This window comes from Somniosus microcephalus, chromosome 18 (genome assembly GCF_052327205.1).
Source record: "Somniosus microcephalus isolate GS21.2 chromosome 18, FLI_Smic_1.0, whole genome shotgun sequence".
Taxonomy (NCBI): Eukaryota; Metazoa; Chordata; class Chondrichthyes; order Squaliformes; family Somniosidae; genus Somniosus; species Somniosus microcephalus.
The window spans coordinates 51,094,836-51,111,796 of record NC_141004.1 but is presented as its reverse complement, the minus strand read 5'-3'; the positions used below and the strand labels follow the sequence as shown (position 1 = coordinate 51,111,796).

General features: G+C 44.3%; 1 protein-coding gene across 2 annotated transcripts in view; it reads left to right on the top strand.

Moving 5' to 3' along the window:
- LOC147105267 (protein phosphatase 1 regulatory subunit 12A-like) overlaps nt 1-16,961 on the top strand; it is a 287,064-nt gene that overhangs the window by 102,716 nt on the left and 167,387 nt on the right. The window lies entirely within an intron of this gene.

Here is a 16,961-nt window from a genome sequence, read left to right as displayed (position 1 = left end):
ACAGAAGTCGGGCCCAGAGGCGCTGAGACTGGGGCAGCGTGGAGCACGGAAGCTGCGGTACAAGCAGGCTGGGAGACGCAACGGCGTCGTGAGACAGCTAGACCGCGACCGGCGAAAAAGGCCGGGCAGCTACCGAGGCCACGAGGCGCTGCGACCGGGATCGTAAGGCGCGGGAAGATATAAAAATAAATAAACCGCGGTGAACTCAGCCGCAGCCGGGGAGGAAAGCACCGGACTGCGAGAGGGCTGGGAGGCGCGATTGGAGTGAAAAAGGCCGGGCAGCGACCGAGGCCACGAAGCGCTGCGACCGGGATCGTAAGGCGCGGGAAGATATAAAAATAAATAAATCGCGGAGAACTCAGCCGCAGCCGGGGAGGAAAGCACCGGACTGCGAGAGGGCTGGGAGGCGCGATTGGAAGCCGCTGAGGGAGAGACAGAGCCCGAGCGAGCGGGAGAGACAGAGCCCGAGCGAGGGAGACTGAGCGAGATCCAGCCCAGCGGCTGAAACTGTTCGCCGTCAATGGGTTGTACCCTGCCGAGAAAAGGGAACAAGGAACGCACTGAAGCCGACGCGCAGGCTGCGAACCCCGAAAGCCAGCGGTCGTCGCCCGAGGGAAAAGCTTACCCCTCCCGCCAAGGGAAGAAGCGCGGGAAGCCGCCAGTAGGCGGGGAAGAAGACCGAAGCGGGAAACCGCCATTTTGAAAGTGGGCGGGGAAAGAAGACAAGCGCGGGAAACCGCCATTTTGGAAAAAAAAGTTAGAAATATTTCGTTGTTGTTTCTCAGGAAGAGTGTGAAGATGCCTAAGCGTAGTAACCAACGGTTTCGATTCCGATGTGGAAGATTGGGCCACGTATGTAGAACGCATCGAGATATATTGTAAGGTCAATAAGATAGCAAATTATGACAAAACTCTAACCTTACTAAACTCAATGGGTGCGAAGACATACGGGTTATTGAAGCATCTTCTATCACCAGCTAAACCGGCGGATCAGTCTTTCGCTAATATTGTTGCTGTCCTGAAGGATCATTTTAACCCCGCACCGCTGATGTTAGCGGAACGATCTAAATTTTACGTGAGAACGCAACGAAAAGAGGAAAGCAACGCGGAGTACCTGGTTGAACTGTGTAGGCTAGCAAAATACTGTCAGTTTGGGGTAAATCTGACAGAGGCACTGAGAGACAAGTTCGTGTGCGGGATGTCGAAGGAAGGAACACAAAAACGACTGCTCGAAGAGAACGATCTTACACTTGATAAGGCTGTCCTTATTGCAGCATCGCACGAAGCCGCAGCGAGAGGCACGGCGGAAATGCAGCGGAAGACAGCGGTACTCGGTGTGGATCAAATGACTTCGGGTACAACGAAATGTTATCGTTGTGGGAAGACAACACACGACCAGAGCCAATGCTGGTTTAAAAACCAGGAATGTAGAAAATGTGGCAAGCTTGGTCACATAGCTAAGGTATGCCGGTCAGGAAAGAAGACCAGCAATAATAAGTCACCGCAGAAGAAGTACAGAAAGGTACATAAGGTGACTGGGAAGAGTCCAGATGAACAGAATTCAGACTCAGACTCCCAACAGCAAGGAACTGGGTAGTCTGAGGATTCACAATGTGAGTAAAGAAGCTGACCGACAAACTATCTGGGTCACACTACAGATTGCAAAAGTCCAAGTGAAGATGGAAGTGGACACCGGATCGGCGTTGACGGTCATGAATAAGCAAGATTACAAAAAGTTATTCAAACATATTCCCCTACGGGATACGGAGATAGTATTGCAGACATACACGGGGCACAAAGTATACCCCATCGGAAAGATAAAAGTCAAGGTGAGATATAAGGACAAAGATCACCAAGGGATGGACATGTATGTGCTGCCCAAGGGAGGTCCACCACTTCTGGGACGGGAGTGGATCAGGAAAATAAAGATAGACTGGCATTCACTAAACACAATGACGGTAGATTCCGGAAAGGAAGATGTCAAACCTGAACGGTTGTCCAGAATATTGGACGAAGCTAAAGAGGTATTCCAGCAAGGATTGGGAACACTGAGAGGAATTAAAGCAAAAATCAAGATTGCAGAACATGCAAGCCCAAAATTTTTCAAAGCGATACGACCTGCTGTGGAGGCAGAACTGGAAGAGCTTGAACGTTCAGGGGTACTGTCTAAGGTGGACTGGAGTGAGTGGGCCACGCCCATTGTTCCCGTCATGAAGTCTTCATCAAGTAACAAGCCAGGGGGACCGGGAAAGGTCCGCATCTGCGGAGACTTCAAGATCACAGTTAACCCGGTGCTTCACACGGTACAATACCCGCTTCCGCGGATTGAGGATATCTTTGCTTCATTGTCTGGCGGGAAACACTTCACCAAGATAGACCTGGCACAAGCATACTTACAAATGGAAGTCGAGGAAGAGTCGCGCCAGTATCTCACAATCAACACGCACAGAGGCTTGTATCGTTATAATAGACTGGTTTTTGGAGTAGCTTCGGCTCCAGCAATTTGGCAGAGGGCCATGGAGCAGGTCTTACAGGGTATTCCAAGCACGCAGTGTTACTTGGACGATATCCTGATTACGGGAGAAGACGAGGAGGAACACCTCACAAATTTGAAACTGGTGCTCACCAGGTTGAAGGAATATGGCCTTCGAGTTAATCGCCAGAAATGTGAGTTCTTCCAGAAACGGATCTCTTACTGCGGTCATGTCATTGACCAAGAGGGGCTGCACAAGTCACCCGACAAGATAGAAGCTGTCGTGAAGGCCCCCGCTCCGGAAAATGTATCACAGTTGAGGTCGTTTCTGGGGTTGATTAATTATACCATAAGTTTCTGCCAAATCTATCCACGGTGCTGCATCCGCTGAATGCTCTGTTGCGGAAAGAAGTACCATGGAAGTGGAGCGAGGACTGTAAGAAGGCCTTTCGCAGAAGCAAGGTGTTGATTACCTCTGAGGAAGTGTTGGCTCATTTCAACCCAACGTTACCTCTTCGTCTAGCTTGTGATGCTTCCCCCTATGGAATTGGAGCAGTACTTTCACACAAGTTACCAAATGGCTCGGAAAGGCCAGTCGCATTTGCGTCCCGACCATTGACCTCCGCTGAGCGAAATTATGCTCAGATAGATAGGGAGGCCCTCAGCCTTGTGTGGGGAGTAAAGAAATTCAATCATTACCTGCAGGGCAAGAAGTTCACATTACTGACAGACCACCAGCCATTGGTGTCCATATTCAACCCTAACAAGGCCGTTTCCACTATGACAGCGCAAAGGCTACAGAGGTGGTCCGTGTTACTTGGGGCACACCAATATGACATCGAATACAAAAGGTCCAAACAGCATGGAAATGCTGATGGGTTATCGCGCCTACCGTTGCCAGTAGTAGAAGAGGCAGCTACAGTGGACCCGGTAGAGATGTTCCACTCATCCATAGTGGAATGTCTACCAGTAACAAATTCGATGATCGAAAATGAAACAAGAAATGATCCGACTCTCTCACGAGTCTACGATTTAACGGTGGAGGGATGGCCAGCACATGGCGAACCAACGCTGCCCACATTTTCGCAAAGAAAAGAACAGCTGTCAGTGTGCCGAGGAACCTTGATGTGTGGATCTAGAGTGGTGATTCCACCCAAACTTCAGCATAAGGTGCTAAAGGAGCTTCACGAGGGGCATCTGGGTGGAGTGAAAATGAAGAACCTAGCAAGAGCGTTTGTGTGGTGGCCAGGTATTGATGGAGACATCGAAGAAATAACCAAGAGCTGTCTAGGATACCAGAAGGTCCAAAACGCGCCACCACAAGCTCCTCTGCATCCATGGGAGTGGCCCTCATCTCCTTGGCAAAGGGTACACGTCGACTTTGCTGGTCCATTTATGGACTCAATGTTTCTAATCGCGGTGGATGCACACTCCAAGTGGCTGGAGGTAATAAAGATGTCCTCCACCACCACGGAAAAAACCATCATAGTATTAAGGACCATATTTGCCAGGAATGGGCTGCCGGAACAGATCTGTTCTGATAATGGACTGCAATTTGTGTCCGAAGAATTCAGGAAGTTCTTAAAAAGGAATGGGGTCAAGCACTACACGTCAGCCCCATACCATCCCGCCACCAATGGATTAGCTGAAAGGTTTGTCCAGACCTTCAAGAAGGCCATAAAGGCCATGGGTAATGAAGACATCAACCTACAACATAAGGTAGATAACTTCTTGTTGGCGTACAGGAATGCAACACATGCGGTCACAAACCAAACTCCCGCCATGATGTTTTTCAATAGAAGACTAAGGTGCCGGCTGGATTTGATTAAGCCAAACGTCAGAAGGGATGTAGAGAACCGGCAATTTCAGGGCATGAATGAAAGGCCAACTAGATCCTTTCAGATAGGTCAACAAGTTTTGGCCCGGGACTACCGTACCGAGAAATGGCAGCCTGGAACTATTGGGAAAAGGCTAGGGCCGCTGATGTATACCGTGGACATTGGTGACAGCATAATAAGGCGCCATGTTGACCAGATCATAGGGTCATCCACAAAGGACCAACCTACTCCACAACCTTACACGGCTAATGTTGAAGCAGAGATACCCAGAGCACCTACCTCCGATCTGGTAATACTGGAATCAGATGAACCTGACACTGTCCTTCAAGCCGAATCGACCTTGCCAGAAGAACCTACTACCCCGCCGAAAACTACTACACCACCGAGGCGTTATCCGGACAGTGTCAGGAAGCCTCCAGAGAGACTGAATCTGTGAACTGTTTTGCATAAGTTGTATATATGTTATGATATGTTAATGGGGAATAAGTATGTTGTAAGCTAAAAAGGGAGGATTGTAGTGTATGTAACTGTTCTACCTTTTAAGAGAACTATTGTATGTAACCGTCCACCTTTAAGAGAACTATTTTAGGTGTGGCACTACTTTATCTTGGCTGCTGTATACTGTAATACCGACGGTGACCACACCGGTATATAAGTGCTGTGTCAGGATTTATTGGGCAGATTCGCCCTGACCTTCGAATAGTAAAGTCCTGTTAAAGTTACTCTTGTAGTCTGTGTATTAATTCGCCATAATACCTACAGACTTTACAGTGCCCATTGGTCCTGTGCTTGTCTCATTAGTGAAAATGAGCCCTTGCTCTTGAGTAAATGACTGGGATGAGTGAGATGCGATTGTCCAGCTTGCAAGTTAAAATCCCGAAAATGTGCTGTTGTTGCTGAGATTTTGTTTTGTACATTTCACTTAACTGGTACTGAGTCATAGGGTGGTTATTGTATTTTAGTTGTGAAATACTGTGTTTCGTGCTTCAATGATCCAGTTATTGATTTAGTTTTTCACCTGAATGGATTATTACTTAAATCTAGACAGTGAAATGTGGTTATGTAATTACATAACTTTGTTCATGGACATGAGTATAAAAATTCACTCGGAAATGTTCCACCGGATTCATTGCTGAAATATCACCACAGTAGCCATTTCAATTTGTCAGATACGTTTCCACTGGACCAAACCTACTCCATTCTCCAAATTATACCTGTGAACCATAGATTTTCAAGGGGATACCGGGGGTCCGTGAGGCAGTCATATTTGTGTGTTTCCCCCACCCAACCCCCCACCCCCGGTGGTTGGGCTGCAACCAGCATGCCTTAAAAACTCTCTACTGATTTTCTAGTATGTTATTTCTGTTGCTATACAGGGGGGGTGGTGCGGTCCCAGGAGTGTGTCCGTATTTGCAAGAAGTCCTGGGCGTGTGTCGCTATTTACTTGGGAGTTCCCAGAAGTGCATCATTTATTTGCATGGAGACCTCCCGCTCATGTTTTTGACAGCCATTAATGTAAACAGACCAGTGTGAAGCCTAGCTAAGCAAACTGCTGTGAGGTTATTTGTATTTTCTGACTGTTTGACAAAAGCTTGTTTTGTTTACTTACAGCGGTGGTTTTTAATTTCCTCGTCACCTTCTCCCTCCTGCCCCCAGAAGCTCATGTGCCAAACCTTGTCGAGGAATAATTACTCCACTCTCCAGTCAGATGGTCAGATAATCCTGTCTCGTATGAGTAACTTTAACATGTTTTAAATTGTGTTTAATTAACTTAGTTGACACCAAGTTCCTTTCATAAATGAGCACAATTGTCTACCATCCAGTAACTTAAACGTTTTATGAAACTTAAGTCAAATGTTATTGAGTGGTTTCCCATCCTTGGAGTGCGTTCCTTATTGAAAATAAGTACCCTGGGTTTATTTGACCATTGAAACATTCCCGTGATGCTTAATGGTGCAGTATGCTTACATTTTGGTTCAATTAAATTGCCATTTCTAAGAATCATTTGAATGTTTACCTGAGCATTTTGCAACAGCAGAATCCAATTGATCAGTAATGTATAATTTTGGATTTTTGAATATAATTCTTAAAGGTATAATGGGACTGCATTGCTCGTTGGAGTCTAGATTTTGAAATGATAACATTTTAGCAGCAGATAGGTAGGTATAAGGGCCAATAGGTCAGCCATTGTTCATTCATATAAATCTCACTTACCTGTCTTCACACCATATCCTCAACCCATTCTTTCTCCAGAAACTCAATAATTGTCTTTGCAACCCATTTATAGAAATTCACTTTGAACTTCCCTGATGATTTATTTGTTCAAGCCTAAAAGAATGATGAAGGGTCCCAGACCTGAAACGTTAACTCTGTTTCTCTCTCCACGGATGCTGCCTGGCCTGCTGAGTATTTCCAGCATTTTCTGTTGTTGTTTCAGATTTCCAGCATTCGCAGTATTTTGCAATTATAAAAGAATGTTCTATCTGACTTCTTTCATGCTCCTAACTTTCTCACTTTAACTTGCAAGCCCTGAGTTGAAACCCTTTCCAGAAATCACCCCAGCAGTGTTAACGCTCATAGTTAAAATGCATTTTTTAAAGAATTGCTTCAATTGTTTTAATCAATCTGCGTATTCTTTGAATGGCACAAGGAGGCAGCACTGAGAATTAATTCCCTAATTCTTTCTATTCATTTGAAACATTTTAAGCAAATGAGTTTACAGCATTTTCTCATTTTTAATAACCTGTGCTGTGAGTAAATCCCCTTTCAAAGTTGTTGACTTTTAGTTCTATAGGGCACCAACTTTCCAAATCTTTGAGTTGAAGAATCATTGAGTTATTGATGTTGAAAATCACTTGATCCTCCTTGCCTATCACTGTCCCTCTGGAATCTCCAATGAGGCGCTCGTTTATACCGCTAGGAGAGTCGGAGACGCCCAACCAGTTCATTTTTTATGGTGAAGCCTACCCCATGGAGGCGGCGTTCTTCAGGTTTGCCTTTCCAGAAGAAGGTGTAGCCACCACCTTGCTCCTTGAGCTGACCTTCCCCTGCCCGCCGGGTCTCACTTAGGGCGGCGATGTCAATGTCGAAACGTCTGAGCTTATTTCAAAACGTACGAACCGGGGTCAAACAAGGCTGTGTCATCGCACCAACGCTCTTCTCGATCTTCCTTGTTGCAATGCTCCATCTCGCCCTCAGTAAGCTCCCCACTGGAGTGGAGCTAATTTACAGAACAAACAGGAAACTGTTCAACCTCTCGCCTCCGGTCCAGATCCAAGGTCCTCCCATCCTCTGTTGTCGAATTACAGTATGCAGACGATGCTTGCGTCTGTGCTCACTCGGAGGTCGAACTCCAAACCATCGTCAACACCTTCACCGAAGTGTACGAGAGCATGGGCCTTACACTAAACATCCGTAAGACAAAGGTCCTCTACCAACCTGCCCTCGCCACACAGTACTGCCCCCCGATTATCAAAATCCACGACAAGGCCTTGGACAACGTGGACCACTTTCCATACCTCGGGAGCCTACTGTCAACAAGGGCAGACGTCGACGACGAAGTCCAACACCGCCTTCAGTGTGCCAGTGCAGCCTTCGGTCGCCTGAGGAAGAGTGTGTTTGAAGACCAGGACCTCAAACCCGGCACTGAGCTCATGGTCTACAGAGCAGCAGTGATACCCGCCCTGCTGTATGCCTCAGACATGGACCATGTACAGCAGGCACCTCAAAGCACTGGAGAGGTACCACCAACGCTGCCTCCGCAAGATCCTGCAAATCCATTGGCAGGATAGGCGCACCAATGTCGGTGTTCTTGCTCAGGCCAACATCCCCAGCATCGAAGCTTTGACCACGCTCAATCAGCTCCGATGGACGGGTCACATTGTCCGCATGCCCGATACGAGACTCCCAAAACAAGCGCTCTACTCGGAGCACCGGCACGGCAAGAGAGCCCCAGGTGGGCCGAGGAAACGCTTCAAGGATACCCTCAAAGCCTCCTTGAAAACATGTAACATCCCCACCAACACCTGGGAATCCCTGGCCCAAGACCGCACAAAGTGGAGGAGAAGCATCCAGGAAGGCGCCGAACACCTCGAGTCTCTTCGCTGGGTGCAAGCAGAAGCCAAGCGCAGGCAGCGCAAGGAGCGCACGTCAACCCAAGCACCCCACCCACCCATCCCTTCAACCACTGTCTGCCCCATCTGTGACGGAGACTGTAGGTCCCGCATTGGACTCATCAGTCACCTGAGAACTCATTTTTAACGTGGAAGCAAGTCATCCTCCGTTCCGAGGGACTGCCTAAGAAGAGAAGAAGGAATCTCCAATCAGAGGTGTGCGGAATACCAGCTTCCTACCTGTTCTTTCCTTCCCCCACTCGCTCCCCCAACCGCCCTCCTTTCCCTGTTGCAGTTGCTTGTCTGCCTGTTCTCGAAACAACAGGCAGCCTTTTCAACATGGAGCTATCCTGGTATCATGAGTGCAAATAACAATAATAGAATAGCATAATTCTCCCTGCCTTGCTGCATGAAAGATGGGCCAGCAACAGCAATAAGGGATTGAGGTGGAAACTTGGAAATGCAGAAAAAGGTACCAAGGCCTAGACTGCTTGGTGTCAGCTTTTTTGCTAGTTTGAATTTGATTTGCATTAGGAATGTGAGCACATTATTTAAAAATAAATTATTTTAAAGGATTATGCATAATAAACTGCAACACGTTGCTGATCCACAACACTCGCCACTTTTTGAGTGTGTCAATGGCATTTACTCGTGACAAAACAAAGCAGTAGTTTTATACACTTTCTATTAGCTCAGTATTTCTACTTCTACCTTAACCATAAGTCTACAAATATTCAAAGCAAGTTCTTTAAAAATTCTAGCACTATCCATTATGAGAATCATTCTTTTGCAATGGAAGTCAGTATCAGGTATGGATGCTTTGTGTGCTCATGACTGACCTTTGCTCTTGGCCCCAAGTTCTGGTTACTTGGATTGGCAGAAGCCTGGGGATAAATGTTAGAAGACAGTGGCATGACTACAAAAATTATGGATCTTTGAAATTTGCTTGTACTGTGTTAAGATGAATATCTTAATGAATAGTGCTAGGACTTTGCTCTAAATTGTTGGGGGTTAAAGTGAGTCTGCTTCAGTCTGAACGCAAGAAGTCATATCATTAGAGAAAACATACTATTGTGAGGAATTGCAACTTAAACATTATATTAAGTGAAAGACTTTTTTTAAAGAAGAGATTAAAGCTCTTGAACTTCTTCAGTAACCGTCTGTTCACCTGACCCTGCTTCATCCCCACCTAATCAAATCTATCCTGGTGCCCTAGCCCTGAACCTGCATCTTTAGTTTCTCCTATTTCCCCTCATGCCTTCTCCAAGCTCATCTTTTCCATGAGACTCATCCCCTGCTCACTTGAATCCATTCCCACAAAATTGCTGACCATCCAACTTCCTTTCCTGGGCTTCATGCTAGCTGACATTGTAAATGTGTTTTTCCCCAGGTCCTGTTTCCCTTCCTTTCAAAACCAATGTCCTCACTCCCTCCTCAGAGAAAAAAAAACCCCACACTCGAGCCCTCATTCCTTGCAAACCTCCAACTTCCCTTTCCTCACCAACATCTTTGAATGTGTTGTTGCCACCCAAATCCATGCCCATCTTTCCCACAACTCCATGTTCCTCTAAGAATGTTAAATGATTGGGGTGATGTAGTACTGTGCTTTAGAGCTGTAATGCTTTGTACTGTGCAGTGCTGGATTGCAGGTTCACACCTGTTACTCAGTGCAGTGAGTATTCTGGTCTCAACCGTTGAGAATGTGTTCAGGCAAGCGCTAAGTGCTTTCTCACAGGAAGACTAAACTGCAGGGCCAGTCGCCATTAGCATCAATTATGTACATTGATTTAAGAAACATAAACTTTCTAATTGTTGCTTTGATGTCAATACCCAATATCGAGGGTTACTCCAAATGCCAAAATGCCAAGAAATATTTTCGGTGTTAGATGACCATTCTCCGTATTTCCTTTATCCGCTGTCAAACAGAATATGGTTACTGGCAACAGTGGACTATTTTAAAGGTTCATGCTTTACAATGAAACAGATCGAAGGAGTCTCGATGCTGACCCACCAGACTAATTCAAGGATATTCGGTGCTAAAAAGACTCGTGGACAGGGCACAATACCCAGCTCCAAAAAATCTAACCTTTCTACCAATTCAAGACTTCTGATTAGTCTGGGCATCAAAGAGTTCAAAGTAGTAGGTACTGACCATGTCAGTTGTTCAGACTACTTTGCCTTTGTTACAAGGCACTGGTCACTGTATTGGAGCCACTTCATCTGTGCTAATGACTTGAAATACTTTCCACAACCTCCCAGTTGCAAGTCAATTTGAGGAAAGAGGCCTTGAGTATGAGAAAAATGTTTTTCAGGTAATATCTTGCATTTATATTTGACATCCTGTAATAACAAGATCTAAAAATCTTTTTAAAATGGCTTTCACAACGAGTGTTTGGAGCTACAACAGAAAATGCTGGAAATACTCAGCAGGCCAGGCAGCATCCGTGGAGAGAGAAACAGAGTTAACGTTTCAGGTCTGGGACCCTTCATCAGAACTGGAAAAAGCTGGAGATGTAACAGATATTAAGCAGGTGCAGAGACAGCGGGGCGGGGGGAGGTTAGGAGGGGAGGAAGAAATAGAAAGAACATCCTGTACTTTTGTAAGAGGCAGGAAAGATAAAATGTTGCAAATGGGAGTGGCAAAAATCATACTGCATGAAAAATGGGGGCAGGGATAATTATCTGAAATTGTTGAACTCAATGTTGAGTCCGGCAGGCTGCAAAGTGCCCAATCGAAAGATGAGGTGCTTAATATCTGTTACATCTCCAGCTTTTTCCAGTTCTGATGAAGGGTCCCAGACCTGAAACGTTAACTCTGTTTCTCTCTCCACGGATGCTGCCTGGCCTGCTGAGTATTTCCAGCATTTTCTGTTGTTATTTCAGATTTCCAGCATCCGCAGTATTTTGCAATTATAAGTGTTTGGAGCTTTTTGGAGCTGGGTATTGTATCCTGTCCAGGAGTTTACGTGATCTTTTTAGCACCGAATAGCCTTGAATTAGTCTGGTGGGTCAGCATCGAGACTCCTTCAATCTGTTTCATTGTAAAGCATGAACCTTTAAAATAGTCCATTGTTGCCAGTAACCATATTCTGTTTGACAGCAGTTGAGTAAATATTTTTCTGATCCTCCAAAACGTATTGACTTGATCTAAGTGGAGAAAATCTCCATTATTTCACTAGTGTCATTGAAAGAAATGAAACTCAAGGGCACTGAAACTGCAGAATACATCTTCTACTCATGGTCAAAAGATACTGATTTATTTTCAGTATAAAGCATCTGCATTTAACAACTGAGGTTGGTGAATGTGGTCTCATTACTTGTACCCTATGGGAGCTGTATGCTGTTTGTACAGGAGAGCTACAGGGTATATATTGTCATTCTACCTAGCTGAACTGCACGAAAACTCTCTCCAGCTCCACAAGACCTTGTCCTGCTCTGTAGGTGAGCCATTCAATGTCATTTTATTGTACGTATACATGACATTTGACTGATTAGAGTTGTGCAGTTTCAGATGGGCGTACATTACATTTATCAGGAGTGTAACAGTGGTAAACTGGGTGTGTGGCAGATCAGTTCCTTTACTGAATTGCCACATGGAGCAGGAGCTTTTAAGTGCCATAGTGCAGCAAAAAGTATTTTTGTCATTGGAAAAATTGGCATTAAAATGTTGTTTTAAGTTAAACACTCCACTGCCTCTGATTAGTCACGTTGCTTGTCTGACATCCAGTATTGCATGAGCAGAAACTACTTCCAACGAAATATTGTGGAGACCGCTGCAAACTGCGTTCCCTAGCCACCGACTCCATTCCTCTCTCTGGCCGCAGTCTGAGACTGAACCGGAATGTTCGCAACCTTGCGTCCTATTTGACCTCTGAGCTTCCGACCCCCAAAACCTCTCCAACACCAAGACTACTTCCACCTCTAACAGCACGCTTCTCTGCCCCTGCCTCAGCACATCTGCTGAAACCCTCATCAATGCCTTTGTTACCTCTAGACTCGACTATTCCAATGCTCTCTACCTCTCTCTCCTCCTTTAAAAAGCTCCTTAAAATCTTTCTCACCTGTCCTAATATTTTGTTATGTGGCTCAATGTCATATATGCAAGTTGTTGTTGAATTGATAACCGGCACAGTAATTAATTAATCTAATTGATGCACCTTTAATTTAAAACCAGAACACTGAAAAACAGTAAGTGCAATTTTTTTTGTAATTAAATTTTTGTGCTCAGCAGTGTGAAGGATGTTGATGCTAAAAAAAACACGACTGTCTTCCATTTTGAGCATACAGTTGAGAAGCTGAACGAATGTGAATTTTCCATCTCTCAAATCAACTGCTTTTGAGGCCTCCACAATTAGATTTTTTTTTCTCTCCAACTTCTCCATCTCTTCCATGTCCCTTTGACTCAACTTGGGGCTTGGTTGCATAATCATTGGCTGTCCTGCAGTATTTTGCTGATCATAACAACAACAACTTATTTCTATAGTGCCTTTAATGTAGTAAAACGTCCCAAGGCACTTCACAGGAGTGTAATTAAACAACATTTGAAACCGAGCCACCTAAGGGGATATTCGGGCAGACGACCAGAAGCTCGGTCCAAAAGGTAGGTTTTAAGGAGTGCCTTAAAGGAGCAGGGAGAATTCCAGGTTGGGGGATTTAAGGCTAGAAGAGGTTAGAGATGGGGAGCGACAAGGGATTAGAACACCAGCATGAGAATTTTAAATTTGAGTTGGGGAACTGGTGCCAATGTAAGTTAGCAAGAATACACTGAATGCAAGAACAAACATCAGTAAATAATACCTTGTTGAGGTGCACCAAATGTAATAAAAGAACCTTATCGAGGCAGACTTCATTTTATTATATTTTCAGCTGAGAATCCTTCACCAAAACCTGCATTACTGTGCAGGAGATTTTCCTCATTAAGGACTGACCAAAGCAAAGAGAGAACTCTTACCTTTCCAGTGAATTTGTGCCTACAACAACAAGAACTTGTATTTATATAGCGCCTTTAACGTAGTAAAACATTCCAAGGCACTTCACAGGATTAGCTGTGTAACTGGCCCAGATTTGAAAGCTATCTGGTAAATATAGACCTCTGGTAACACTCAGCTATTTTTATTGCATTTCTCTCGTTTTTATTGACGTTTCAGCTATCTTTAGCACATGCTGCAGCACGAATGATAACTGTCCACTGACGGTCTTTAAAACTGTAAAATACAAATTCAGCTCAGCAGCCACTCAAGGCAAACTAACTGGAACTAAAATTATTTTTAATTTTAATAACGATGCTGGACATCACGTATAGCGGGCAAATTGTATTCACATGAACGCGCCCGCTATAAGTGGTGGGTGCTGTGTTTCCATCTTTATGGTTTTGTGCTTGCTTGAGTGTGCTATCAAATTCGCAGGCAGAGTTTATAAGATAGTCTATATACTATGCAGTATCTGAAGGTGAGGTTAGTGGAACAGAGACGCATCCCTCGCATTGATTTGTCTGTTGTAAGTTGGTTTACATTTCTGCAAGGTCTGGATGCATTTTTACACTCGTATCAACATTGTTGATTAAAAGAAAATGCTAACAAAGCACCGGGGTTGATATCTAGAGAAAAATAATTGAATAGCAGAGAAGTTATGTTAAACTTATAGAACATTGGTTAGACCACTCTGAATACTATACAGTTCTAGTCTCCATATTACAAAAAGGATATAGAGAAAAAGATTTACAACGATGATACCAGAACTATCTGAACAGGCTGGGGCTCTTCTCTAGAAAAGAGAAGGCTGAGGGGTGACCTAATAGAGGTCTTTAAAATGATGAAGGGGTTTGATAGGGTAGACATAGAGAAGATGTTTCCACTTGTGGGGGAATCCAAAACTTGGGGTCATAAATATAAGATAGTCACTAATAAATCCAATCAGGAATTTAGGAGAAACTTCTTTACCCAGAGAGTGGTTAGAATGTGGAACTTGCTACCATATGGAGTAGTTAAGGTGAATAGCATAGATGCCTTTAAGGGAAAACTAGCTAAGTACATGAGGGAGAAAGCAATAAAACGATATGCTGATAGGGTTAGATGAAGTAGGGCGGGAGGAGGCTTGTGTGGAGCATAAACGCCGGCTTAGACCAGTTGGACCGAATGGCATGTTTCCATGCTGTAAATTCTACGTAATTGCAACCAGCATAACAGCGGTCAATCCAGTAGTAATCTTGATTTTCTGTATGTTCTCATCACTGTTTTCTTGCCCAAAAAACAGTAAAGAGAAATGCATTTTATGTCCAATGTCAACATCCAGCACTCTCGGATTAGGCAAGGTGCTACAACAATGCATCTCAACCTCATCTTTATAAAAACACAATTTTTATTTCCCTGTCAGCCAGATATAGTGGGATTGTTTATTATAGTGCTGAATGATACCCAGTTTTGTTACCAACTAGTGACCACTGGCAGCTGTATTGAAACTGCTGAAGGTTAAATTGCTTAGAATTCTTAGAGCTGACGAATACAGGAAAACTCATCCCTTCAGTACAGGCTGAATTCTGAAGCGGATTCAGAAGTGTGAATATCTTTTCGATTCTGTCACTTCCATATCATATTTAAAACTATTGGTAGATTTACTGATTAAATGTGTGTTGGTGGCTTTCCTCAGAGATTATCGTCTCAACAAAGGGCTGTTAGTCCGCCGACTAACTCCTCTCATGATTCACACACGAGGGGTTTTTATAACTAGCTTTATTACAATGACTTATAACAGTATTAGATTTTATATAACTGATCTAGTGTTGATATTAAATGACAAGATGACATGCTAATAATACAACCTGGCTCCCGGGCCCGGAGTGATCACTTTCGGTTCTAGGCTACCTGCGTGTCTGTGGGCTTCCGACAACCCTGAGAGTGCTCCAACACCCAAAAGAACAACACGACCAGAGTGACCAGCTCCAGCCCTCCAGGCCATCCATGTGGCTGTGTGGCTCCTGACCACCCCGAGCACACACTCACTTGGGGGGGAAAACGGATTCTGTTCTTGTACTATAATACAACCATGGCCCGTGCCTACGTAAAACGTAGTTGCACGTTTAGCTGAGGCCACATTTTAGGTGTTTACCCAGCTTCCCTTCTCTTCCAATATATTAAACAGTATTTCAGTCCATATTGTTGCTTCTGCATCATCAGCGCAGTGATCACATGGAAGTCATTTGATGCACATTGCCTTCCACAGCAAATATGTTGGAAACCTGAAGTCAAAAAGCAGATTTAAAATTTGCTGTTCTAAATTGAATAGGTTGTACTTAATCAGATTGATTTTTACAAGAGAAGATAATAGTGTTGAAAATATTTAGAATTCATTTTTAGAAATGCAAGATCTATGCTAAAGTTGGCACAATGGGCCAGTAATTCCGGTCCCAACGCGTGAGTACGGACGGGGTACTCACGCGTGGGCCTGTTGGAAGTGCCGGATTTCAACATGCACAGCGCATGCGCGGGAAACCGACATTTCCTCCAAGGGGTTCAGAGGTCCAACGCGTGCGCGCAGGACTCTGCGCGCACGCGTTGAACTTCCTTCTTTTTGACAGGTTTGCCCGTGTGTAAGGGCCTGAACTTTTTAGAAATGTAAAAAGGAGACGTAAGGACTTGATTCTTTAAGGTAAGTGGTCTATTATTTAAAATTATAAGTTTTTTTCCACAGCTTTATTGTTTTTAAGCACTTTACAGTAAGGTAAGTTTATTTTTAGACCCGATTTCTTATTATTTTTTTCAAAAATTTGATTAATTGTTTAAAATAGTTTTTAAATTATAGTTCATTTAATTAGTGGAATGTTTTTTAAAATTTTATTTAAAGTTTTAGTAGTGTTTTGGGCGCCCGTAGTTTTCATGAGTTTGACAGTTCTTACTATCAAACTCATGAATGAAGTTTCCCCTCCCCTGATTGGCTGCCCAGTGCTCACCTGATCCCAGCCGGCACATTCGAACTAACTACGCCGCTGGATCAGGCAAGCACAGCGCGCCAACATCTGAACCGGGCCAGTGACAGGAATTCCAAGCCAGGCCCAGGCTTCAGCTGTCGGCGTGCCGGGTAAGTGCACATCGGGGGCTTGCACCCACGGCAAGCCCCCGAACCTAATTTCTGGGCCATTATGTCTTTTGTCAAGTTACTGTGGCATGTTGAGACACATTAAAGAAGCAATGAACTTGTATTTATATAGCTCCTTTCACAATCTCAGGATGTCCCAAAGTGCTTCCCAGCTAATGAATTACTCTTGAAGTGTAGTCACTGTTGTAATGCAAGAAATGCAGCAGCCAATCTGCATGCAGCAATATCCTACAAACAGCAATGAAATAAATGACCAGATCATCTGTTTTAGGTGTTGGTTTACACAGAGCGGGGTTAAAATGGAGTGCACTTAAACAGAGCGTTTTATTTTGGAATTTGGAAAGAGTGGGAATTCAGAGAAGAGGGGGAAAGAGTTGCTGCCTTTTGCCTACACTGCTTGTAGTGCTTTGTGTTACAGGTAGATATTTATTTTCAGTACCCATAACT